The sequence below is a fragment of the Leptonychotes weddellii genome, chromosome 5, assembly GCF_054177405.1.
Source record: "Leptonychotes weddellii isolate Sample4059 chromosome 5, ASM5417740v2, whole genome shotgun sequence".
Classification (NCBI taxonomy): domain Eukaryota; kingdom Metazoa; phylum Chordata; class Mammalia; order Carnivora; family Phocidae; genus Leptonychotes; species Leptonychotes weddellii.
In genome coordinates, this window is record NC_138373.1 from 87,903,141 (window position 1) to 87,930,553 (window position 27,413).

At 39.6% G+C, this 27,413-nt stretch overlaps 1 protein-coding gene and 1 long non-coding RNA gene across 2 annotated transcripts in view; one reads left to right on the forward strand and one right to left on the reverse strand.

The window, feature by feature from the left end:
• Nucleotides 1-27,413, reverse strand: part of ITPR2 (inositol 1,4,5-trisphosphate receptor type 2) — an 838,078-nt gene that overhangs the window by 660,496 nt on the left and 150,169 nt on the right. The gene's annotated exons all lie outside the window — the stretch shown is intronic.
• Nucleotides 3,840-27,413, forward strand: part of LOC145721425 (uncharacterized) — a 57,221-nt gene continuing 33,647 nt past the window's right edge. Inside the window, exons 1-2 of the long non-coding RNA XR_014145099.1 lie at nucleotides 3,840-4,005; nucleotides 20,321-20,546. This is a non-coding gene — a long non-coding RNA (uncharacterized LOC145721425). The remainder of the gene's footprint in view (nucleotides 4,006-20,320; nucleotides 20,547-27,413) is intronic.

The window sequence follows — 27,413 nt, forward strand, 5'->3', positions numbered from 1 at the left end:
AAATAAAATAAAATCTTACTCTATCTTCACTTTTAATTTCTTCCCATTTTCTCCTCACTCAATGTGTTATTCACAACTTCTCCTTTTTCCTTCTTAGTCTCTTACACATACATACAAACACACATACAGACACAAACACACTAGATAATACCACATTGATAACCATTGAGTTATCCCATTTATATGAAATGTCCGGAATAGGCAAATTTATAGAGACAGAAAGTAGATTAGTGGTTGTCTAGGGCTGAGGGGATATGGGGGATAGGAAGGTGATGGCTCAGGGTTATGAGATTTCTTTTTGAGGTAATGAAAATGCTCTAAGAGTGATTGTAGTGATAGATGCACACCTTTTTGAATATACTAACAGCCATTGAATTGTATACTTTCAGTAGGTGAATTGCATAGTATGTAAATTGTATCTCAGTGAAGCTGTTTAAAAAGCTAACAGAAGGGGCGCCTGGGTGGCTCAGTCATTAAGCGCCTGCCTTCGGCTCAGGTCTGCCTTCGGCTCAGGTCATGATCCCAGCGTCCAGGGGTCGGGCTCCCTGCTCGGGCGGGAAGCCTGCTTCTCCCTCTCCCACTCCTCCTGCTTGTGTTCCTGCTCCCGCTATCTCTCTCTCTGTCAAATAAATAAATAAATAAAATCGTTAAAAAAATAAAAAATAAAAAGCTAACAGAAGGGGAAAAATGCAATAATAATTGTGTGATACAAGACAAGGCAAGAAAGGAGAAATAAAGGAATAAAAACCGATGGGCAAATAAAAAAGCTGGTAGAAACAGGGTACAGTTAAACTCAAGCATTCCAAGTCTTTGAGACTTGAAATGACCATCCCTTCCCCTCTTCATTTTCAAAGAGAGTCTTTAGTCTCTTGACTAAAAGAGACTAAAGACTCTCTTTGAAAAAATATATATGGAAATGCAAGGGCTGAGAATGAAGGAGGCAATCATGGAGGTAAAAGATTAGAACTTTAAACTATCATATCAAGAATAACTTTAAAGCTACAATAAGACAGTGTAATATTGGGGCAAGAATAGGCAAATAGAATGCTGAATTTAGAATAGGTCTACATATATATAGTCACATGGTTTACAATCAAGAGCCCGTTGGAATTGAGGAGGGGAAGGGATGGTCATTTCAATAAATGATGCCAGATCAATTGGATATCTATATGGAAAAAATTAACCCTCATCTCTACCTAAAAAATTATTTTGAGATGATCAAAGACCTGAATGTGTCCCAAATAAAGATTTTCAAGAAAACAAAGGAAAATATCCTCATGACCTTGGTGTAGACAAAAATATCTTAAACTGTCCATTACAGAGAAGACTGATGAGTTATACTTCATTAAAGTTGAGAACTTCTATTTATCAAAAGATGGAATCAGTTGAGTGGAAATATAAACAATAGACTGGGAGAAGATATTTTCAATACATGTATCTGACAGAGGAGTCATCCTAGATCATAAAAACTCCCACAATGATAAAAAAAAAAAACCAAACAATCCAATATTTAAAAATGAGCAGAAATTTATACCTCACAGAAAGAAGATGTCCACATAGCCAGTAAGTGTAAAGGGCTCTCATCATGCTTAAATATCAAGAAAGCAAATATAAACCATAATGAAATACCAAGGTTGAAATACCAGAATGTCAACACCAAGGTTTGATGAGAATGTGGAGCAAATGGAACTCTCATACATTGCTCTTGGGAATGCAAATTTGTACAACCACTTTGAAAAATTCTTTTGGCAGTATTTACTAAAGCCAAATGTGCATATATCTTGTGACCCAGCAGTTTCACTTTTGAGTATGACGCCAACAGATGTGAGTGCTTATAACCATCAAAAGATATGTATAATAAGAATGTTCATAGCAGCATTATTTGTAATAGCTCCAACCTGGTAAAAACTCAAATGTCCATCATGAGTTGAATAGATAAATAACTTGTGAATGAATGATAAACTGGTATTACAATAATAATATGCCAATAAAAACGAGCAAACCACTACTTCATAGCATGGATGAAAATCGCATACAAAATCCTGAAAGAAACCAGACGTAAAGGAATATATACTATATAATACCATTGATATGAAGTTCAAAACAAGCAGAACTAATCTGTGATAGAGTTCAGAATAACTCATTATGTTTAATGGAGTATTGACAGAGTGGCATGAGGAAGCCTTCTGCGATGCTGGAAATGTTCTACATCTTTAGTTGATGCTTATACAATGGGTGTGTATGTGTATATATATATGTATATTACATATATATGTAAGCATTCATCAAGCTGCACATTTAAGATTTGTGTACTTAACTGTGTGTAAGTTATCTCATAAGTAACATAAGTTGGTTGAGAGTTATAGCTATCTCTGTATCAGTGCACAGAATGATGGTGAACAAAATAAACGATATTTGATCTTATAGGTATCAATGAGAATTCTTAGGTGGAACATGTGAATGGAATACAGAATTTAAGTAATACTTGGGTCAAAAATATGTAATAAAATGTAAGGACTAATAGCATTAACAAAGTACTTATTTACAGAAAAAGCAACAACTAGAAAATAGAAGAAAGGTAGAGAGGATTTGGGCTGTTGGCATTTCCCAAACTCTGTCAGGCAGAATCCTAGAGTCCTAAAAGTTGTTACGTTTTCTGGGAGGAAAATACCATGTTTGTTTCTTTCTGCGTGCCATCAGAACAACAGAAACAACTCCAGGGATTTCCAACCTTTAGCCTGGAATACAGAGAACTGTTGGCCCAAGTGTTAGAAGGGCCGAAGCGGCGGAGGTGAAAGGATGCCACCTGGATAACAATAACCCTGGGAAGCCAACCCCTAAGGCTAGAGGAGCAGAAGGGAAAGGGGTGTTGCCCACGTCCCACGAGCGCTGCCCGGTTGAGGCTCCCGGAGCTCCACGACTGTAGCCGCGCCTTTGCAGGAAGCCCGGAGTCCCCCTGACGGTTCACGATGCTGGAAGCCGCCGCCCCATCTGCGCTGACCGAGCTGCCGCTGCTGCGGGAGCTGCTAACTGTCCTGTGCCGCTGTGGCTGCACCTGCGCCGCTCTTACAGCAACCTGCCCTTGCCCGGAGTGGCCCGCCGCTGCTACTGCCCAAGCCAGAGCAGAAGAAGGAAGGCAAGGGCTCCGCGCTCCGCCTGCTTCCTGACCTGGGGCCAGCGCCTGCAGCGCCAGCGCCTAATCGGGAGCCGGCTGAGGAGACAGTCTGCGATAGGGAGCGTTCAGGCTTCCGGCCCCTGAGGTGTGGAAAGGAGGATGGCAAGGAGTGGGGCCAACACATAGCTAGAACCATACTCTAGTCAAGAATGGTCGGGAAGCTGAATTAAAACTAAATCCATTTCTCTACGTCAGCATCCCGCAGGGGTGCCTGGGTGGCTCAATCGGTTAAGCGTCTGCCTTCGGCTCAGGCCATGATCCCGGGGTCCTGGGATCGAGCCCGCATCGGGCTCCCTGCTCAGCTCAAAAGGGAGTTATACTTCTTAATGCTTCTCCATTTTGCATGACTGAAGACCTGTTTTTTCCCCTAACGGCACACATTTTTCACATCTCAAACTAGGACCTCAGGATAAAAAACAGGGACAAGCAAAACTGCTATTGATGCTGAAGAGTAATGAGGACATAGGAAGGGAGATTACATAAAAGATGCTTTCCTAATATAAATTATAAACACCGCAGAGGGACAAGAGTGGCAAGAATCCAAGTATACCAGTATTCTTAAAATTAATTGTGCTCAAGGAATACCACTGACAAATGCTTACATTTCTTGGATATTTTTCTATAGGTCATTTATTGTTTTGGTAGCCCAGTACATGAACATCTTTTTTTTTTGGCAGGGAGAATCCCAGGGAAGAAATAAGGAATGGAGGGCTCTGATTCATAGCATGGAAGCTGAAAGGGAATGACAGTCTTTCTGGTTAATAGTTAATTCCGGTAACATCAGTATAGTTACTGTGTCTACGGAGGCTTCCTGAGTTCCAGGGATGAGGGTAGGTGTCCGGAGGCAGCAGATGCCAGGGGCACAGCTGTGACTCTCCAGCAGGGTCAGTGTAGTAAAGCATCCTACGCCCATGACTCTTTTAGCAGCATCTTGGCTGTGCTTTCTTTGTCCACTTCCATTCCTGCATCTTGGCTGTGCTTTCTTTGTCCACTTCCATTCCTGCCCAAGTCTGTCTTTTCAGCCTTCTTGCCTAATGCGTGACCTTTAACCCTCCCAAGAATACTTTTTCTCTTTCACTGGATTGGATTTATTTTCTTTGTTTGCAGCCAAGAGCTCTGAAATATTTTTTGAAAGTAGAGAACATTAAAGGGCAAACTAATATTCTAACTTGTTTCTATCCAATGAGGAAGGAAAGATTGGTTTGGTGGGGAGAAAACTGTATGAAATAATTGCATTCTATCAGAATGGATAGGTTTAGAAAAGCAGGTTTACAAAGATTCAAACACCATATGTAAAAGGGAAAAAAAAGAAAATTTGAAAATAATAATTACATAAATGTGAGTAATTAAAAAAATAGGGGAGACATAAAGGTATGGCTGCGATAAGATGCTCTCTGATGTAGAAGAACGAGTAGGAGAATGAAAAGAAGGGAATCTGTCCCAATATAAAAGTCCCCCCAAAACTTTAAGAAGAATGTAGGGGCACCTGGGTGGCTCAGTTGGTTCAGAGTGTCTGCCTTCAGCTCAGGTCATGATCCCCAGGGTCCTGGGATTGAGCCCCGCATCTCGAGGCTCCCTGTTCAGCAGGGAGTCGGCTTCTCCCTCTGCCTCTCCCCCTGCTTGTGCTCTCTCTTATTCTCTCTCTCTCAAATAAATAAATAAAATCTTTAAAAAGAAGAAGTATGTAGGTGTTACGTTCCCCACCAGGACCCCATCTTGTACTCCTTTCCAAGCTGCTGGGAATATTGGCTGTTCCTGGCTCACAGGTGTATCCCACATTTGAAATTGCCCTTGGCTGCAGGGGACTGACCTGACCCAAGTGTAAAGCTCTCCCAGGTGTGGCTGATGCAGCAATAAAAAAAAAAAAGCCTTGCCTCAATTTGGAATAATTCTAGAGCAGCCTGTAGAAACCTGAGGCCTCAGTTATGACCACTTCTCCCACTGCCCAATCCTGCCTTCCTTACATCCTTACAGGTGTATCTCCCGAGATCACTCTTCAGCAACTTCCTGTATGAAACTCCTCAGAAACTGTTTCCAGGGAACCAATCTAAAGCAGAGATTAAAGTCCAGAATAAGCATAAGTTGATGAATAGTCTTAACAAAAATGAATAGTCTTAACAAAAATAGACTTTTAAGTCATGATCTGAATAAGAACAAATGAAGGATAGGCTCACATCCTGGGAAGGACAATATGTTAGATGAAGGCAGAACTCATGGACTACATGATCACCATGGTCCCTACCATATGTAGAACTTTATGATTATCAGTTTACTCAATTTCTACTTTTCCCCTGGGTTCTCTATCAAGAAGGATTGTCTTCAACCTGTAAATGGAAGATCAGCCTAAAAAGGAAGCTCAGTCCAATTAAGACAAGTAAGATAATAAGAGCACCCCGTCACATTTTTAAATGAAATCATTAATGAAAAGAGGATAGATGTTCATTGTAAAAATGTGAGCCAGAGCTGTTCAGCTCTGTCATGTGAAAAAGTCCTTCCCGGAGTAGGATATAATGAAGCCAAGAAGCTGAAAAAATTAGGGGCACCTGGGTGGCTCAGTCAGTTGGGCACCTGCCTTCCACTCAGATCATGATTCCAGGATCCTTGGGATTGAGTCCCGTGTCAGGCTCTCTGATTAGCTCCCTGCTCCCTCTGCAGCTCCCTCTGCTTGTGCATTCTTGCTCTGTCAAATAAATAAATAAATCTTAAAAAAAAAAAAAGCTGAAAAAATTAGAGATAGGAACTGTGAGAGTCCTGGAGACTCAAGTCCACTAGATTATAGCTCCATCCCTGCCCTTTTCAATTACATGAATAAGTAATACTTTTTTTGCTTAATTGGGTTCCAGTTGGGTTTTTTCTTTTCAGTAAAAAGGCCTGAAAAATAATACATTCATAGATGAGGATTCTGGTACTAAGTTATAAGAAATAAACAGCAGATTCGGGCATCTGAGCCACACCTGCATTTCTTTCTATTTGCCTCTGTTGATCAGTAGTTCTCCATCAATCTATCATGTGCTGAAAGGTAGCATAGTCCTGCAGGAGAATCCCCAATGTAGATTTTATTATTGTTTCTAGTCATTTGCTCCTCTCCCAGTAAGAACATACATCCTTATAGTGCTTCACTGTGTGTGAATATGCATTTCTGTCTATGAAGCCCACCATGGGGGTATTCTTAGGTTCAACTCAGCATTTAGATGCACAAAACTACCATCGGCCACTTTGGCATCAGATTCACTCAGAAAAAAACACAGGACAGGAACCACAGTTTGCCAGCAGGGAGGGCAGCATCAGATGTCCCTCTTTTGTGGGACATCAAATCGCACAGCTGCCCAGGAATAGCTCAAATGCAGGAAGACAAGATCCATCTGGGGCAGGTGCAGGAATCACTCTGACTTAGAGTCTCATTCCCCATAGGAGTCAATATCTCTTGTAACAACTTCAGAAACAGAGCTTCTAAATCCCCACAAGGACATGCCCGGTTAAACAGCCACCACACTCAGGGAAACTAAAAGCTACACAGCCTCCAGCAGGTATCTGTAGGGCATTTATAGTTCGTCCCAGGCCAGATGTAATTTCCAGTCAGAGATCATTTTTATTATAAGCAATGTGGCTGAGGAATATTGCTAATACAGAACTCTAATCTGGGGCTTCAGGGGAACAGAGCTAGTGAGATAAATAAAGGTCAAATTCTTTTTTTTTAAGACTTTATTTATTCATCTGAGAGAGAAAGAGAGAGAGAGAGCACGAGCAGGGGGCAGAGGGAGAAGCAGGCTCCCTGCAGAGCCGGGAGCCTGATGTGGGGCTTGATGTGGGGCTCGATGAGGGGCTCAATCCCAGGACCCTGGGATCATGACCTAAGCAGGAGGCAGACACTTTACTGATTGAGCCACCCAGGTGCCCCATAAAGGTCAAATTCTTAAGCAGCAGAGAAAACATTTTGTTAACCCTTTATCCAAACTGCCACACCTGAGAGCGGGTTTGATCCTATGACTTGCTCCGACTTATAGAATGTAAGAGGGGTGACTCGTACCCTTTCCAAGCAGAAGGCTTCTGAGCCCTTGCATTGTTCCATTTTTATCCTCTTCCCTCTGCCAAGAGTCAGGGGTAAGGGCAACACTTTTGGCCTATGAACCCAAATGAAGGAGACATTTGGAGTAGAGCCATGAAACAGAGCTGCAGCTGAATCTGGCAGATTTTACAGCTGCCAGAAAACCTCCAAGATAGGTAAAGGTTTATCATCGTAAGCCATTGTTAATGGAAGAGTTGTTTGTTATTCCAGAATAACCTATTTCTGATTAATATATCCCCTTTATTTTTTATTTTTTAAATTTTATTTTAAAATTTTAATTCCGGTATAGTTAACAGTGTTATATTAGTTTCAGGTGTACAATATAATGATTCAACAATTTTACATACTACTCAGTGCTCATCAAGATAAATGTACTCTTAATCCCCTTTGCCTGTTTCACCCACCCCCCATCCACCTCCAGTCTGGAATGTGTTTATTCTCTATTTGTTGCTGTTCTCTAGATTTAAGAGTGTGTTTTGGCTTGTCTCTTTTTTCCCTTTGCTTTCTTTCTTAAATTCCACATATGAGTGAAATCATATGGTATTTGTCTTTCTCTGACTGGCTTATTTTGCTTAGCATCATACTCTCTAGATCCAACCATGTTGCAAATGGCAAGATTTCATTCTTTATGGCTGAATAATATTCCATCACACACACACACACCCTACATCTTCTTTATCCATTCATTTATTGATACACATTTGGGCTGCTTCCAATAATATGGCTATTGTAAATAATGTTTCATAAACATAGGAGTGCGTATATCTTTTCAAATTAGTGTTTTTGTGTTCTTTGGGTAAATGTGGAATGTATGCCCTTTAAAAAGATGTAGGGTGGGTGTATCACTCTCCAACCTGGAGCCCCTGAGGGGAGCCTGTCGGCTAAATTAGCTAGTTCTTTGTTGTGTTTTAGCTTTACTTATGGCAGCTTAAAACTTTAGCATTAAGAGGCTTATATAAAGTTTTCCCCCTTTCTGAGCACTTTGGCTGTTAGGACAGTTCTTGTAATGCCTGAAAAACACCCCGAGTACTGATTTTGATATGCAGTGTAGCTAAGGTTCCCTCCTTTCTCTTTATGCTGGATTCCTGTTGTGCGTCCAGAGAGAGGCTTTTCCACATCCATAGTCTCCTTATGTTTCTTCTTTTTTACTGGAGCTGGGGTGGTGAGCCACTTTGTTCTGGTCCTTTCTCTTTTAGCCAGAATTACCGTATCCTATCAATGGTTTAACACTTTTATTAATGATTTAAATGAGGGCTTAGATGAAATTATTTCCAAATTCACTGATGACACAAAAGTGGGGGGTGGTGCTTAGCTAAAATGACAGGTAATAAAATCAGGATTCCTAGTGATTTCTGTAGATTGAAATGCTGTGATGATAGCAAAAAGATGAAATTTATGAGTTAAAGGATAAACCTGGTAGAATTTAAAATAAAAATAAGAGAAAAATAGAGTAAAATAACCGAAATGAAGACAAACTTCTATTTTTTTTAAGACTTTATTTGAAAGAGAGAGCGAGAGAGAGCACAAGTGGGGATGAGGGGAAGGACAGAGGGAGAAGCAGGCTCCCCGCTGAGCAGGGAGCCTGACCCTGGGTTCATGACCTGAGCCAAAGGCAGATTCTTACCCGACTGAGCCACCCAAGTGCCCCTACAAACTTGTATTTTTTAAACCCTGGTGCCAATACTAACTTAATGTGGCAGCTTTAGAAAGGAATCATAGCATTTTTGTAATAGGCACACAGTAGCTACTCCATAAATGTTTATATAATTTAATATTTGAGAAAAGATGGAAATGGATCATTAATTATAGTTGAGGGGAAAAGTACTGTCATTATTCTTACTCAATCACTTTATGAAAATTCTGAGGAAATATGGTAAGTTATATATAAATATATGTAGGCATATAACAAAATATTAATAGAAATTATCTCTGGCTCAGGGCTGGTAAATTTTCACTTTATTTTACTACTGAAAAACTTTTTTCCCTCTATTTACGTGTGTTAACTTGGTAATAAGAATAAATTGGAAAAAAAAAAAGCCCAACAGATAAAAACAACCAAATGAAAAGAGACCAAATATATCTAGAGTTTTAGGAAAATTTTGATATAAGAAATATCTTCTTTACAGTGTTTCAAAATAAATAATCAACAATTGGAAATGAAGATTATCTAATGTGCTCCATTAAATGAAATGTAAATGAGGAGTAATTTGATCTGGAGTGACAGATTCCCAAAGAGGATCTAAAAAATATAAACTGAAAACCTGTAATAGCAATATTTATGGAATAGATTGCAAATAAGATTCCATGAAACATCTTTGCTTTTATAGAAGATATTTCAAAAGGGTAAATCATTTGACAGAGAAGTAAAATGGTGAAAAAATGCTGGGTTTTTTTTTTCCACTCTTTTTTCTCGCTTAGATAATTTATGGAAATACCCAGCAGGTTGTTGGGCTGGGGAGGGGGCCTCTAAAATGTATAGTGCTTTGATGAGTGATGATAAGTATTTCCTATCAGATGAGAAGGAATACTTTTGGTGGGGAAAGGGTCAAGATGAAATTTTGTTCTGCTCACCCTAGAATTAATAAATAGGCTGTTTGTATGACTTACTAAATGTTATTATGAAAAGAGATTAAATCTTGGGTTATAGATCCACCCAGCTTTGGTTCTTGATGTGTTGTTTGTTTCCTCAAAAGCTTTTACCTGTTCCTTCAGTCTAGGTGAGGATCCTCTTGCTTGCACTTGCTAGAATTGTGGTTTTTTTTTTTTTTTCAGAACATGAACCTCAATTCATAATTATACCTCCATTAGTGTGATTATTTGATTAATATCCGAATGCCCCATTTGACAATCAGCTTGGTAAGAACAGAGGCTATGTCTATTTGTGTTCACCATGGCATCCGAGAGCTTAAATGACTGAAACATAGTAAGCGCTCAAATGCTTATTGAATAAATAAATAAATGAAAGATATTAAATGTAAGTAATTAGAATGGATTCCTGGGAGTGGCAGGCAGGAGGAGGCAGTAGGAAAAATTGTAGTTAACTTTTTAGGCACCATAAAAAGTAGTTTAAAGATATTCCTTGTAGATTTAGCAGCCGCAGATAAAGAGCCAATAAATTTAAGGGGAACACATATAAGAATGAATATGAAAAACTCAGCTTTCCAGAAAATTTTGATAAATTTCTTATACAGATTGAAGAAATTTAATACTTTCTATTTTGAGCTTTAGTTGAGTGTTTTTCTGAAATATTATTCTCTTTTTATATGGCATAAAAGTGCTATCTGTTTTCTTGAGTAAAATATTTTCCTAATCTAGTATCACTGGTTAACAAACTGTCTTTATACTGTAAGGTTTGGAATAGAAAGGCTCATTGAAACTTTCAGTAAATAGAGAAATTAGATAACAAGAGAGAGAGGCTTTGCCTTAGTATTTTGAAAAGCTCTTTGTAGTTTTCTGTGTTTTCTTTATTGATTCTTGGCAGGTTTTCTAAGTAAGATTTTTGACATAGTTTATACCTTTATTCAATACTTCTAAATAAAAAGTACTCCTTGTCCCACCATCTTACAGCTTTGGGGAAAGAATACTATAAGATTTCCACTGCAGGTGAATATTTTTATTCACTCTGGAAAACTGGGTCATCTTCTTTTCAGAACTTTTTTTTCCCTAAATCTGAGAACCTATTCAAGGGAAGCAAGGTGGAAAGTTTTCAACAGGCCACAGTGGAAGTCCCCAGAGGGACAAAAGAAGTAAGATGGCTAGAGAGGATAGTTGTAGAGTTAGCAAGGTTGAAATAACTTTCTAGTGGTTAGAAAAGGTATGTGAATTAGTGAGTTAGTAGCTGATCCGGTGAGAGACAGAAATTGGTTTCTTAGTTTTGTGGGAAACAAAAATCAACTTATATTCCTCAAGTCTGACTTCCCTGAAATTAAAGTATATTGATTTATCTGTTCCCCAAGGTACGGATTCATTGCGGCTTTTAGGATTTAGGTTCTCAGTATGAGAAAGAAAGTAATTCCCATCTTGGGTAAAAACAAACAAACAGACAGTAGCATTTGGTATTTTCCCAAGGATTTTACTTAAGAATCTGTTGAATCGGGGCACCTGGGTGGCTCAGATGGTTGAGCGTCTGCCTTTGGCTCAGGTCATGATCCCAGGGTCCTGGGATCGAGTCCCGCATCGGGCTCCCTGCTAGGCAAGGAGCCTGCTTCTCCCTCTGCCTCTGCCTCTCTCTCTCTCTCTCTCTCTGACTCTCATGAATAAATAAATAAAACATTAAAAAAAAATCTGTTGAACCCTTTAAAGGGAGATTGAAGGAAGAACCACAAGGATCACAGATGAGTCTGGAAGAAACAGTTGAGCTTGAGGAGAAACAAAGTCCCACTTGAAGAAGGGCAAATCAAAAGTGATGTAGGAAAATCTCCCCAATGATAGTACTGGTAAGGTGGTATATTTAACTTTTCTCTCTGGCTCTTGGAAAATGTACTCAATTAAGTAGTCATCAATCTTGCCTCATAAATAATGCCTAAAAACTTTTCATTTCTGTTATTTGCTACATTGTAGAAACTTAATTAAAATTATATTATTCATAGAATTTCTACTTCAGTTCTCAAATTTAGTTTAATGAGTTGTTTTAAAGGTTTGGTTATATAACAAAACTAAAAGGCAGCCTACGGAATGGGGGAAGATATTTGCAAACAACATTTCTGATATACGGTTAGTATCCAACATCTATAAAGAACTTATCAAACTCAACACCCAAAAAACAATGCAGTTAAAAAATGGGCAGAAGACATGAATAGACACTTTTCCAAAGAAGACATCCAAACGGCCAACAGACACATGAAAAATGCTCAACATTACTCATCATCAGGGAAATGCAAATCAAAACCACAATGAGATACCCCTTACACCAGTCAGAATGGCTGAAATTAACAACTCAGGGAACAACAGATGTTGGTAAGGATGATGGGAAAGGGGAACCCTCTTGCACTGTTGGTGGGAATGCAAACCGGTGCAGTCACTGCTGAAAACAGCATGGAGGTTCCTCAAAAAGTTAAAAAATAGAGCTACACAAGGGATGCCTGAGTGGCTCAGTCGGTTAAGCATTTGCCTTTGGCTCAGGTCATGATCCTGGGGTCATAGGATCGAGTCCCACATCAGGCTCCCTGCTTGGCGGGGAGCCTGCTTCTCCCTCTGCCTGCCACTGCCCCTGCTCTTTCTTTCTCTCCCTATGACAAATAAATAAATAAACATTAAAAAAAATAGAGCTACACTATGATGCAGCAATTGCACTACTAGGTATTTACCCAAAGGATACAAAAATACAGATTCGAAGGTTTACATGTACCCCGATGTTTATAGCAGCATTATCAACAATAGCCAGACTATGGAGAGAGTCCAAATGTCCATCGACTGATGAGTGGATAAAGAAGACATGGTATATATACACAATGGAATATTACTAAGCCATCAAAAAATGAAATCTTGCCATTTGCAATGACATGGATGGGGCTAGAGTGTATTATGCTAAATGAAAGAAGTCAGTCAAAGACAAATACCATATAATTTCACTCATGTGGAATTTAAGAAAGAAAACAGATGAACATATTGGAAGGGGGAAAAGAAAAAAGGAGAGAGGGAAACAAATCATAAGCGATTCTTAACAATAGAGAACACACTGAGGGTTGATGAAAAGAGGTGGTGGGGCGATGGGCTAGATGGGTGATGGGTATTAAAGAGGGCACCTATTGTGATGAGCACTGGGTGTTGTATGTAAGTGATGAATCACTGAATTCTACTGCAGAAACCAATACTGCACTGTATGTTTAATAACTAAAATTTAAATTAAAATAAATAAATAAAGGTTTGGTTATACTAAATAAACCAACATAAAACTAGTTATCTATAGCTATTGAAGATAAAAGTGAGAACAAATGATTAAAATATTCAAGGTAATAAATGCAAGATTGCTTAAAATACCTTTCAGGGCCTTAAGGTATCTAAGGCAATGGGATAAAAAAAAAAAACTCCTTACTAAATTTGAAGCCTATGATTATATGGAATTAGAGGAATTTAATATATTTTCTTTTCTTTTTAAAGATTTTATTTATTTATTTGAGACAGAGAGCATGAGAGGGAGGAGGGTCAGAGGGAGAAGCAGACTCCCTGCCGAGCAGGGAGCCCGATGCGGGACTCAATCCCGGGACGCCAGGATCATGACCTGAGCCGAAGGCAGTCGCTTAACCAACTGAGCCACCCAGGCGCCCTTCTTTTTTTTTTTTTTTTTTTTAAGATTTTATTTATTTATTTGAGAGAGAGAGAGCATGAGCGGGGATGAGGGGCAGAGGAGAAGGAGAAGCAGACTCCCTTTGAGCAGGGAGCACCATACAGGACTCAATTCCAGGACCCTGAGATCATGACCTGAGCCGAAGGCAGACGCTTAACTGACTGAGCCACACAGGTGCCCCTGTATTTCATTTTCCTTGGAGATTCTCACAGAGAAAAAATATATTTCCACAATCATAAAACTATATTTTTGTTATTGATTTTTAGTTTCCCTTTATTCATAAGTAATGAATATTCTTGGAGATAATTTAGAAGATACAGATTTTGAAAAAGAAGAAAATAAAAACCATCCATCATTTCATCACCCCAAAATAACCACTATGAACATTTTGGTGTCTATCTGTTCAGACTTTTTTTTTGCATTCTTACATAATACATATTGTTTCTATTAAAAAATGGACTCATAATACATATTATTTTTTTTAAAGAGAGAGAGAGCGAGAGTGTACGCACACAAGTGGGGGTGGGGAGGGGCAGAGGGAGAGAGAAAGAATCTTAAGCAGACTCCATGCCCAGTGCAGAGTCCCATGCTGGGCTTGATCTCATGACCTACGCCAAATCAAGAGTCTGATGCTTAACCAACTGAGCCACGCAGGTGCCCCCATAATACATATTATTTTTATGTAACCTTTTTTTATACTTAAGCACATATTGAAAATAAATTTGTATTTCATTAAAGTTAAGTATCTTGATATTCTAACAATTTGTTTATTGTTAGACATCTACCCTGTTTATAATCTGTGATGCAGATACTTATTTGATATGTTATTTATTTAAAAGGCATTAAAATTTACTGACAATTTCTTCCACTGGATTTATGGGTAAAAATACTTCTGGTTTTAGAGAGAAAATAGAAGTCAGGATTAGACTTTGTTAGATGAAATTTATTTAACAACCCTCATATAGTGCTACAGTCATTATTCTAAACGTTTTAGGAAAATGACCTCATTTAATCCCCATAATAATTCTATGCAGTGCATACTGTTACTATCCCCATTTTACAGGTGGGAAAATGAGGCCCAGAGAGCTTAAGCCACTTGTCCAACGTTACACGGGTAGTAAGTGGTAGAGCTAGTCTGGCAACAGGGTCCATGCTGTTAACCATCCCCTTACAAGGCCTCTCTCTTGTTGTTTTCTGGGTTAGCTGAGAAATGGGGTTTAAAGGGCTAATGAGCCCAGATATATCCCAGAAAGAGAATTTGGTGGGCATTGGGAAGAATCTGGGAATGAGGTGAGTCTTGCTCAATCTTTTTGAAGTTGAAGGAACCTAGAACTTCTTAGATCAGGACCAGAATGACAGGCCTCACTTACTTTGTTAGGACCAAAAGTACAAAAGCTTATCTGAAAAAAATCTGTATCATCCTCTCTTCAGATCTTTTGTGATTTTATAATGCAGCATTCCAAAACAATTAATTGTGCAGAATGTAATTTTTTTCTCCCTTTTTTCACCATTTTGCTGTGAAGTAAAGTGAGTTAATATAATTTAATGAGAAAAGATTTTTAGACTGCATTTATAGAGATGTGCTCTTTTAAAGGCCGCCAAAGTTTGCTATCTGGGCTTTAATTTAATTAATTCTAAAAAATCCTGTCCTCCTAGAGAAATGACAGCATCATCCTGCTTGTTTTCCATCAAAGTTAGTGAATATAAGGATTAATTTAAAAGCAGTCTATCCTAAAAGCATCTCAAAACAGGCAGCTAAAACCAGTCAAAGGCTTGGCCCACTGTGACGAAGAGACATGTTAGAAGCAACGGAAGAAGTACTCAAAGAACAGAACTCTTCAAAATGCTCTGGGATTGCATGCAAGGCAAATTTAGCAGGAGAGATTAGTTGTTCTGAGGAGAACAAAGGCTCCTTCTGATCCTCACCGAGGCTGTCCTTCTATGGAGAAGTTTGTGGCAGTTCCTTTTTGCTATTATCGTTACAGGGCCTGGAGTTCTCAAGGCCGTTTAAAACTGTCAGCACAATGTGTAAAATTTAATTCTGACAAGTTAATAAGCCCAGCCAGCGGTGAACCAGGAGGAAGAGAGGCATTCAACCAGGCTATGGAACAGCAGAGGGAACACACACAGAATAAATGACCGACGGGAGGAGAGCGTATCAGATTTTATGCCATCGTATCATGTTTTAGAGCTCATTCAGATCACTTACACTAAATCAGAGACAACTACAGGAAAGTTAAATCTGCTGACCTGAAAACCTTGTTTTGCTGGATTCGACTGAAAGTTTTGCTCAGGGGAAGACTTGGTTTCCATACTATCTCCCTGCATCCCCTCTTTACCCCCCAAGAGGACTATTTTGGAACCTCATGTGCCTGATACCCGTGCCACAGTGAGGTTGGATCCTCCTTTGCACAGCTGAGAAGGGGGAGGAGTCCGGAAAGGTCCAGAAGAGGGTTCTTCCCCCACGGAAACATTGCCACAGGCAATTTCTCCCTATTCTCGCAGCTGCCTTCACCAACCAAATAGTTCAGCAAGATTAATAGAGAGAACAAGACTCATTTTGTGTAGACTAAAAGAAAGGAAAGTGACAGCAAGAATCAGCCGGAAACCTCTAACTAAACAGACTTAAGCTTGATCATTATAACATAATTGGGTGGTGTTTCACTGCCACTGGCCAACAGCCAGGTGGATTGCCTGGTAAACAGCACAGAGAAATTGGAGAATTGGAGAATTTTGTGGAGCTGTCACTTGCCTCGTTTCACTACTTCAGGATTGTCTCTCTAAATCTGAGACAGTTGAAGCCACATACTCTGAATATTAACCTAGATTTATTCTGCATGTGACCTCAAAACTCATGGAAAATGCAGTCTGAGAACTGGCACGCTAAAACCAACATATCAGAAGATATTCAAGAAGCGTTCCAAGCATTTATTTTCAAAGATGCTTTGGTTGCTCTTAGTTTGTTTAAAAAAAAAAGTAAAATTATACTTTCATTCATTCAATCAATCATTCATTCAAATATTTATTACCTGGCACTAAGTACTAGGAACATCCAGAGGTGTGTAAGACAGGTCCCAGCCCTTGTGGCTTTTAAAGTGTATTGGAGGAAGCAGGTTCTGTCAGAGACGTGCCTTTCCTTTTTGTTTTTTGTTTTGTTTTCTTTTTAATTTAAATTCAATTAATTAACATATAGTGTATTATTAGTTTCAGAGGTAGAGTTCAGTGATTTCTCAGGCTTTTATAACACCCAGTGCTCATTACATCACGTTCCCTCCTTAATGCCCATCACCCAGTGACCCCATCCCTCCACCCCCCTCCCCTCCAGCAACCCTCAGTTTGTTTCCTATGGTTAAGAGTCTCTTATATGGTTCACCTCCCTCTCTGATTTTGTCTTGTTTTATTTTTCCCTCCCTTCCCCTGTGATCCCCTGTTTTGTTTCTTAAATTCCACATATGAGTGAGATTATATCATAATTGTCTTTCTCTGACTTATTTCGCTTAGCGTAATACCCTCTAGTTTCATCCATGTCATTGCAAATGGCAAGATTTCATTTCTTTTGATGGCTGAGTAGTATTCCATTGTGTGTGTGTGTGTGTGTGTGTGTGTGTGTACACCACATCTTCTTTATCCATTCGTCTGTCAATGGACATCTGTGCTTTTTCCATAGTTTGGCTATTGTGGACATTGCTGCTATGAACATTGGGGTGCTATTGGATCACTATGTTTGTATCTTTGGGGTAAATCCCTAGTAGTGCAATTGCTGGATTGTAGGGTAGATCTGTTTATAACTTCTTGAGGAACTGCCACACTGTTTTCCAGAGTGGCTGCACCAGCTTGCATTCCCAACAGAAGTGTAAGAGGCTTCCCCTTTCTCCACATCCTTGCCAACATCTGTTGCTTCCTGACTTGTTAATTTTAGCCATTCTGACCAGTGTGTGGTGGTATCTCATTGTGGTTTTGATTTGTATTTCCCTGATGCCAAGCGATGTTGAACACTTTTTCACATATCTGTTGGCCATTTGGATGTCTTCTTTGGAGAAATGTCTGTTCATGTCTTCTGCCCATTTCTTGACTGAATTATTTGTTCTCTGGATGTTGAGTTTGATTAATTCTTTATAGATTTTGGATACTAGCCCTTTATCTGATAAGACATTTGCAAATATCTTCTTCCATTCTGTTGGTTGTCTTTTGGTTTTGTTGACTGTTTCCTTTGCTGTGCAAAAGCTTTTTATCTTGATGAAGTCCCAATAGTTCATTTTGCTTTTGGAGACATGTCTAGCAAGAAGTTGCTGTGGCCAATATGACAGGTTGCTGCCTGTGTTCTCCTCTAAGATTTTGATGGATTCCTGTCTCACATTAAATGTCCATTAAATCCATTTTGAGTCTATTTTTGTGTGTGGTGTAAGGAAATGGTCCAGTTTCATTCTTCTACATGTGGCTCTCCAATTTTCCCAACACCATTTGTTGAAGAGACCGTCTTTTTCCATTGAATATTCTTTCCTTCTTTGTCGAAGATTAGTTGACCATAGAGTTGAGGGTCCATTTCTGGGTTCTCTATTTTGTTCCATTGATCTATGTGTCTGTTTTCATGCTCTTCCTTTTGTGACCATCTTTATCATGCAGGGTTTAGGTTCTGTCTTCTATTTTTAGCTTAGGCTTTCAGTAACTGATGGACTTGGAGACAACAGAATACAATAGCAGCTATCATTTATTACTACCAACTAGATGTTTTACATATGTTATCTCATTTAAATCCTGACAAGAGGCAGGAATGGAAGGGGCGATGTGCGAATTAGAAATGTAAATACCTGTGCATGGTAGAATGCTCCCAGTGATCTGAGCCCAAGTGGGGTGTCAGCCCATTTTCACCTCTTCCCTAGGTACTTTTGTGCAGTTCACAGTTTGCACAACTGTACTCGGCAGAAACGTAATTAAAAATTAAAGTATCGGGCAACACTCTCAGGTCCCCTCCCTTTTTGGGAACTTTGTACTATCACTCAATAAACCTGCTTTGCTGCCCACAAAACAAAACAAAACAACAACAACAAAACCACAACTAGTTAAAGTATCATCAACCTTGATTCACAAAAAAAGAAAACTGAGGTTCAGAGAGATTAAATAACCTATCCAAAATCATTCATTTCATAACTGGCAGAGGCTTGACTCAAAGCCACATTTGTCTGGTTCTGAAATCCTATTATCCTTCTGCTATTTCAGTTTGCCTCCTTGTTCTTTTGCTCACCAAATCTCCCACTGCTGAGGCAATAATGATAGAATTCTCAAAGAGCCTATTACTTCCTATGCATGCTCTCTGTATGGTCTTGCAAGTCTTCCTCTCCATTCCCTCTTATTAACACGGTTCATATAGGTACCCCTCGCTTTTTGAAAGTTCACATTACATCACCTCACTTTTTTGAAAGACCTACACTGGTACCTATTTTTGCTAACTGAAAAGAAAGCCGAAGATGATTTTTGCTTTTACGAGAAAAGGCAAAAAGCAAAAATAGTGTTTAGCATTTGTTTTGCAGTCAGCTGTTTGGAGGGCAGCGAGAGTGACCCCTCCAAGCGCCTTCCTCAGGAACTTAGCATCAAGCTGCCATAGCTTTGAACTGTGTCTGTGGGCATGAGCTTTATCTTGATTTGTTTGGTGCATCTATCAGCAAGATGTGTCTTAAGGTATCAGATAAGAGAGGTTATTTTTTGGGTCTGAGAATGCTCAAAAATGTTCCATATAAGTTAATGGTAATTGCTTCTTTGCTTTATGCCTTTTCAGCTTATGAAAGGTTTCATAGGAATGCTCTACTTTTGGATAGTGGGGGCAACCTGTAATGTAAATACTTCATTTTCATTATTGGTGATGCAATTTAAATCTAGGTAATTTAAACAAACAGTACAAATATTATTTTTAATTTTTTAATTTTTAATTTTTTAAAAAGATTTTGTTTATTTATTTGTCAGAGAGACAGAGAGAGAGAGAGAGAACACAAGCAGGGGGAGTGGCAGGCAGAGGAGAAGCAGGCTCCCTGCTGAGCAAGGAGCCTAATGTGGAGCTTGATCCCAGGACCCTGGGATCACGACCCGAGCGGAAGGCAGACGCTTAACCCAATGAGCCACCCAGGCGTCCCTAAAAATGTTATTTTTAAGCCCTACCTATATAAATCTTGTGGGTGGAAGGAACAGATTTATGAGTTAATATGAGAATGTTTACAAAGACAATTTAATCATTTTTTTAAAAAGTGGTCTGCCCATTTGGAGGATTTCCTTCACCACTGTCTTTCAAGGCCACCCCAAATGGAAATGTTGTCCATTGTCAACCTGCACCAACTTCACCAAGCTGGTCCATCTGTGAACCTAGCATGGGTTTTTCTTCCTTTGTTAGGTGGTCATAGGGAAACTGTTATGAGGAAGAGACATCAGTGAGTACAGAGCATGGGGATCCTGAGGTTTTGGGTCATCTCTCATCTAGCTTCTTCGTGCTTTCTGCACATTCTCAGGCACAGTCTCCAGCTCTCTTACAATATATTGTTACTAGGCCCACCTCACCTTATAACTTGGGGAGTTGAGAGCCTCCAGCTCATGATGAGCATGTCTGGCCACACAGTCACTTGATGTCCTACAGTGAGGTACTCGAGCTATCTCGGGCCCAGTAGCCTTCCAGAAGCTGCACTTTCCGTGATATATATAGTTCTCTGCAGCAAATGGCACAGCATTGCTTTGAGAAGCCTAGATGTCTGCACTGCGGTCCTGTCATTGGGACTTGCCAAAGAGTTCACGTGACCTCTCTTCCTCACAGGTACCTCTGCTCCCCTAGGATCTGCTGGCTCATATGACCCAAGCAGCAATGCTGCTTCGACTGAAAACTGGACCTGCTGCAGAGTCTTCTCTTTTTCTGGGCTCTACTAAAGCTAGAAACCTTCCAGGTCACCTTATAAATGGCTTCAACCATTGGACCTCAGTGTGGAATATTCTGCAAGCAAAACCCAAAGAGTCCTAAAAAGTGGTGTGCTTCTTTCTTACAGGTAGGATGTGAATGATGCAGTAACCTACCCTTTACTTTGGAGGGAATATCTCTGCATGTCCTGCGCTCATCTGGCAGGCCTTTTTTCACTTCATAGGGTTAATTTCTCACCTTCTGGATTCTATATGTCTTATTAAGGCACCTAGAGTGCATGCTGCATCTTGCTTATTAATGTGTATCCTCAAAATAGTGGACCAATGTAATTTTTGTAGAATGTACACAAAGTACAGCTCCCTATGACAGGAAACGGGAGAATTTACATAGTCTTGGGGCAAGCCTGTGAATATATACTGTTATATATACTGCTTTTCGTCCTTCTTTTTGATTGATAAGGAGAGGAATATACTCACCAGATCAATAACCACATGCTGCATGCTTGAGGCTGCGTTAGTCTGCTCTAGTAGATACACCATATGCAGACTAGTAGCTATGACTGGGACTTCTCTCTTGTCAAGTTCAAGTGGTACGCAATCATCCACAATCTGGTTTTTGTAGATGCCAGGATGGTGTTTAATGGGAACCGCACCTCTGCATCCTTTAATTCTTTGAGGTTTGTTCTAATCTCTGCCATGCCCCTCTGAGATGTGATATGGTTTTTTATTTACTACCTTGACTGGATGGGGACATGGATAGTTTCAGCACCTTCCATGTAGCCTTTCCTACTACAATAGCTCTTATTCTAAAAGAAAGAGAAAATAATACTTGGGTTTCACCACATTTTTTTTTTTTTAAGATTTTATTTATTTGTTTGAGAGAGAGAGAGCAGGAGCAGTGGGGAGGGGCAGAGGCAGAGGGAGAAGCAGGCCTCCCGCTGAGCAGGGAGCCCGATGCTGGACTCGATCCCAGGACCCTGAGATCATGACCTGGGCGGAAGGCAAACACTTAACCGACTGAGCCACCCAGGCGCCCCATTTCACCACATTCTAATTAAGAAGAAGAGTCATGACTTGAAGCTGGTATTTCAATCTCTAAACTTTATACAAAGTTATGTAAAGTTCCCGTCTTTTGGGCCCCTATGCTCATCCTCTCTATTCACCTTTTTTCACTTCAGTTTTGTTCCAGCACCTCCCTCAGCCTTTCAGCTTACCACCGGTTCTCCGCCCCAGGCTTCTCTGCTCTGGCCATTGGGATGCCGGCAGCAACCTTCTTAGCCCTTCTGGCAAATGAGCAGACCGGAAATAGGAGGGACTTAGTGCCCTTGACCAATGGGGAAGGCAGCCGTGGATACATCCTCCTGCCTTGTGTCTCTCAGGCAGACAACGGTGAGGTCCGTTCTCCCTGGCTCTTTAGAGAGATTTCTAGAGAAACTGCCTTAGTTTCCCACAGTGGTGATCAGCTTTATAACACAGCCCCATCTTTGATTTGACTTCCCCTCCATCCCATTTCACTCTTCCACATCCCCATACCTATTCCCTGGGGTGGCTTACTAGCTAGAGTAACTGCAAGCAAGCTCTTGTTTCAGGATCTACTGTGTGAGCTCAGTGTGGCATTTTTAATGTTAGGATTTATCATGTTGTTACGGAAAATCAGACAATACATGTAGGCACTTAGAAAAACCCATGTAAGATCTACTATCCAGATCTGCTACTAAGCTTTCTAGGCTGCTGCCTATGCATATACTTTTTTAAAAAACGAAACAAAAACTTTGAGACTTATTCTCATTTTTTTTTATATTGCAGACATCTTTTCATGTTCTTCATGATTTTATTTTGTTTTATTTTTTTAAGATTTTATTTAAGACAGAGGGAGAGTACACAAGCAGGGGGGGAGGTGCAGAGGGAGAGGGAGAAGCAGACTCCTCGCTGAGCAGGGAGCCCGACGTGGGGCTCGATCCCAGGACCCCGGGATCATGACCTGAGCCCAAGGCAGACGCTTAACTGACTGAACCACCCAGGCACCGCTTATTTATGATTTTAAAAAAAAATGACTGAATGGGCGTGGTATTCTGTAACCACAATTGATTCAATACTCTCTCACATTTGGACATTAGATTTGTTTCCCACTTTGCTATTCTAAAGCAGTGCTCTAATTTACATCCTTAAAGCTATTTAAGAAGTAGCACTAAGTATAGTATTACTTGTATGTGGACTCTAAAGAAAAAACCTGACTTCATAGAAACAGGTTGCCAGGGTGGGGGGCAGGGGAAAATGGGAAGATGTAGGTCAAAGGGGACAAACTTCTGAGGGTCTAGTGTACAGCATGGTGACCACAGTTAATAATACGGTATTGTGTACAGATGATCCCCAGCTTACAACCGTTAGACTTAACGATTTTTTGACTCTATGCTGGTGCGAAAGCAATACACAGTCAGTAGAAACCATACTTCAGGTTTTGATTTTGGATCTTACCCCTTTTCCCAGGCAGCATGCAGTATGATCCTCTCTCATGATGCTGGGCAGCAGCAGCCAGTGGACTTACAAGCATTGCACATCTGTACAACCATTTTGTTTTTCATTTTCAGTACAGTATTCAATACATTACATGAAATAGTCAACACTTTATTATAAAAGAGGCTTTGTGTTAGATGATTAGCCCAACTGTAGGCTAATGTTAAGTGTTCTAAGCACGTTTAAGGTAGGTGAAGCTACACTGTGATGTTTAGTAGGTTAGGTGTATTAAATGCAGTTTTGAGTTGTTATATTTTCAACTCACAGTGGGTTTCGCGGGACATAACCCCATTATAAGTTGACGATGAGCTGTACTTGAAAGTTGCCCAGAGTAGATCTTAAGCTTTCTCACTATTTAAAAAAAAAAAAAAAAGCATTAACTGTGTGAGGTGATGGAAGTGTTAATTAATTATCTCAATCTTGGCAGTCATTCTATGATATGTGTATCTATATCAAATCATCACGTTGTACACTTTAAATATGTGCAACTATATTTGTCAGTTATTCCCCAATAAAGTTGGAAAAAAGATTACTAGAAAAAGACATACATTTGGAAATTAAGAAATGTGTAAGTCAAAGAAGAAATAAGGGGAAAATTAAATTTAAGATAAGGAAGAAGTAGCAGTATATCATAATGGTTGAAAGCTTAGGCTCTGGAGTCAGGCTGATGGATTTAAATCCTGGTTACTCTACCTATTAGTTATGTAATTTTTAACAAGTCGTTCAGCTTCTCCAAGCTTCAGTCTCCTTGTGTAAAAGGTAGTAATAATAATAGGTCAGGGGCGCCTGGGTGGCTCAGTCGGTTAAGTCTCTGCCTTCGGCTCAGGTCACGATCCCAGAGTCCTGGGATCAACTGAGCCCCGCATCAGGCTCCCTGCTCAGTGGGGATCCTGTTTCTCCCTCTCCCTCTGTTCCCCCCACCCTGCTCAGGCTCTCTCTCTTAAGTAAAATCTTTAAAAAAAAAAAAAATAATAGGTCATTCGTCATAGGATTGCCATGAGCATTCTAAAGTAATTTATGTGAGGTACTTAGAATAGTGCCTGGTGCATAATAGCTGTTCAATGAAATTTAGCCATTATTATTGTTATTCCATTAGCATTAATTCATAGAAGTATAATTGTTTGGCCTAATGGTATGCACTTTTGAGGTTTTGATATATAAATTGCCAAATGTAAGGTTAGAATTAATATTCACAAATCAATATACATACTGTCATTGAAAACAGTGATATTTCCATGGGTGTAAACATGCGTATTGTTTTAAATACAAGAGACTAAATGTAACTATTTTTAAAAATCACATATTTTCTATTTGGAAATAACTCCAGGAGCCATCTGGTTCCATCTTGTGTCAGTGAGGATAGACTCGTTTACATTGTGGCAGCAAACAGCCCCATAATCTCGGTAATTTAAAGCAACAAAGGTTATTTCTCACTCATGCTACATGTCCAATGTTAGTACAGTGGTGGTGGAAGGGAACGTGTCTACTCCTTATAAACTATGGACTCTGGCTAACAGCAGTTCAATCTTGGCAGATGCTTCCATGACCTATGAGGCAGGAAAAAGGGAAGGTGGCAATACATACACTGACTCTTCAAGCTTCTGCCTGATGTGACGCACATTAGTTGTGCTCATGTTGCATTCCTCAAATAAGACCTGTAGCCATACCCAACTCCAGCAGGGGTAGGGGACTGCAATCCTGTCCTGTGCTCAGAAGCAGAAGAGAATCAAGTGATTTGTGAACTGCCTTGATTTGTGAACTACCACAGATTTACTTGTTTTTTGGTTGATTTTCATTTTTTAAAAAAGATTTTATTCATTTATTTGACAGAGAGAGACACAGCGAGAAAGGGAACACAAGCAGGGGGAGTGGGAGAGGGAGAAGCAGGCTTCCCGCTGAGCAGGGAGCCCGATGCGGGGCTCGATCCCAGGACCCCGGGATCATGACCTGAGCTGAAGGTAGAGGCTTAATGACTAAGCCACCCAGGCGTCCCTGATTTTCATTTTTTAATTTAAATGTTATTTCTTTCTAAAAATAGGTAATATACTCACATGGTTCAAAATTCAAAAACTACAAATGTTACAGAGTGGAAAGTCTATGTCTTTCTGTATTTCTCCTTCCCTGAAGCCAACCAATATTAACAATTTTCTTGTGTTTCTTCCAGAAATATACTATACATATACTTGATTAGCAAATACGTGTGTGTGTGTGTGTGTGTGTCCATTCTCTGTTTGTCCTCAGATCCATTATCTAACCCTTATGGATCTGCTCTGGGCCCTAGGAAGTTGACCCCTATGAATACATCGGCCATCTTCCCAAGCCCTCTGACTTACACTTGAGTTTGGCCAATGTGAGGCACCAGTAGGAGACTGAAGGACAGGAGAGTGGAAAGTTTCGGCTATTCTCTCCATCTCCACTTTCCTCTGTTTTTGAGCTACAGTTGAGGTGGTGACTGAGTCCCTCTATAACTATAGCTTTTGCTGGAAGCCCCTCTGGGTCCTTATTTCTCACAGTGCTCTGGTAAAACTGTTCCCTTCTCTTGCCCCATAAAACGTAGGGGTGCTAATGTTTCCTGCCACCTCTAGTCCCTGGGAGCCTCAGTATCTCTCTTTTTTAAAAACAGCCTTATTGAGATATAATTTATATACCATGCACTTCACCCACTTGAACTGTAAAACTCAACATCTTTTGGTATATTCACAGATTTCTCAACATCCCTTTGTGTTTCCTTAACCTCGCTCATACTTTTTAAAAAGACCCTACATTGAATTTTCTTCAGATTTTCATCCAAATATGTTTTTTGCTTCCTGGTGGGACAGTCTAATTGTATACATTTATACACATAATTGGTATGGTGCCATCTCATAAGTAAACAAGAACCAGCTGTTACATTTTTCAGGAATTTTGTGAGCTGGTTACTAAATACAACCACTATTAAAAAATAAATGCACTTGCAATTAAGTTATAAAAAAGGTAACAAATACTAAAAATCGCTTCCTAATTGTTTTATTATATTACACTATCATATATGTGTCATGAGATAATTTGCATCTACTCTATCTATATGGTGGAAATACTACATAATGTCGTTTCTGTAAGCATGTTCATCTCTTCCCACTGTGTATTCAGGGATGTCACATTGCTAGCTTGAAGTTGACTATTGGGGGAATATTTCCCCCATAGAAATCAGCTAATGATACAAATCAGGAATTAATTTTTTGTTTCATTGATTGCCTAGAATTAAGAAAAGGATGGTAAAATGTTAATGCATATTAAACTTAAAAGTTTGTCCTTGTGAATGTAACAAAAAATTGAGGAAATATTCTTCCAGTATTTGAAATCATTATCCAATTTGGCAAAGAAGTCACTCACTTCACTGATGAACCAATGAAGCTCCAGAATACATTTTTTAAAAGATTTTTATTTATTTGTGTGAGAGAGAGGGTGAGAGAGAGCATGAAAAGGGGGAGAGGGAGAAGCAGGTTCCCTGCCGAGCAGGGGGCCTGACATGGGGTTCAATACCAGGACCCTGAGATCATGACTTGAGCCGAAGGCAGATGCTTAACCGACTGAGCCACCCAGGTGCCCTCCAGACTACATTTTCATTGTTTGACTTTCATCTTACTTGTCAACCAACATTCATGGAAACATGCTTAGGGAACTGGTAAGGTTGAACATGAACCAGCACATCACAGTATACACGCATGCATACTCTCACGCACACACTCACACGTGGTTTAGATACCATTTCATATCATATCATATTTATATGGGGCTTTTCTCAATCTTTTTTGTTTGCATTGTACGTACCTTATCGGTGGATAGACTATAATCTTTTGCTGTTACAAAACAATGCTGCAGTGAATCACCTATGAATCATCTGTAAATGCATTTGTAATTTCAATAGATATTGCCCAATTACTGTCTGTGAAAATTTCATCAACTGATACTTCTACCAGCAATATATGAGAATGTCTGTTTTCCCACACCCTCAGTTTATAGTATGTGTTTTGTGTCTTGCTATATCATCATTGTTAATGATTGTTAGTAATTCACCTAAGATTTTTAAAAAATTTCATTTTAGCTAATAGAATGCATTAATTTTTGCATTGAGTAATTATTAAATTCGACTTTAAATGATAGCCTCAAAGCGATTTGCTTGAGAGAAGGTAACATTTATTCTTGGAGATACAATGTAGGAAGCCATCTTCTTCAGGAACAAACTGATTATGCCAGGAACGTAAGAGCTGGCGATTAAAAAGAAATATTTGTAGGTGCCCTATCTCGGGAGTAGAAGGGCACAGCCCTGTTTTCAAGAATTCTGCTGAAAATGGAATAGGTTGGATAAATATTAATATGTTGGCTCTTCTTTGTTTTTTAATTTAATTTATTTTTTAAATTTTATTTTATTATGTTATGTTAATCACCATACAATACATCATTAGTTTTTGATGTAGGGTTCCATGATTCATTGTTTGCAT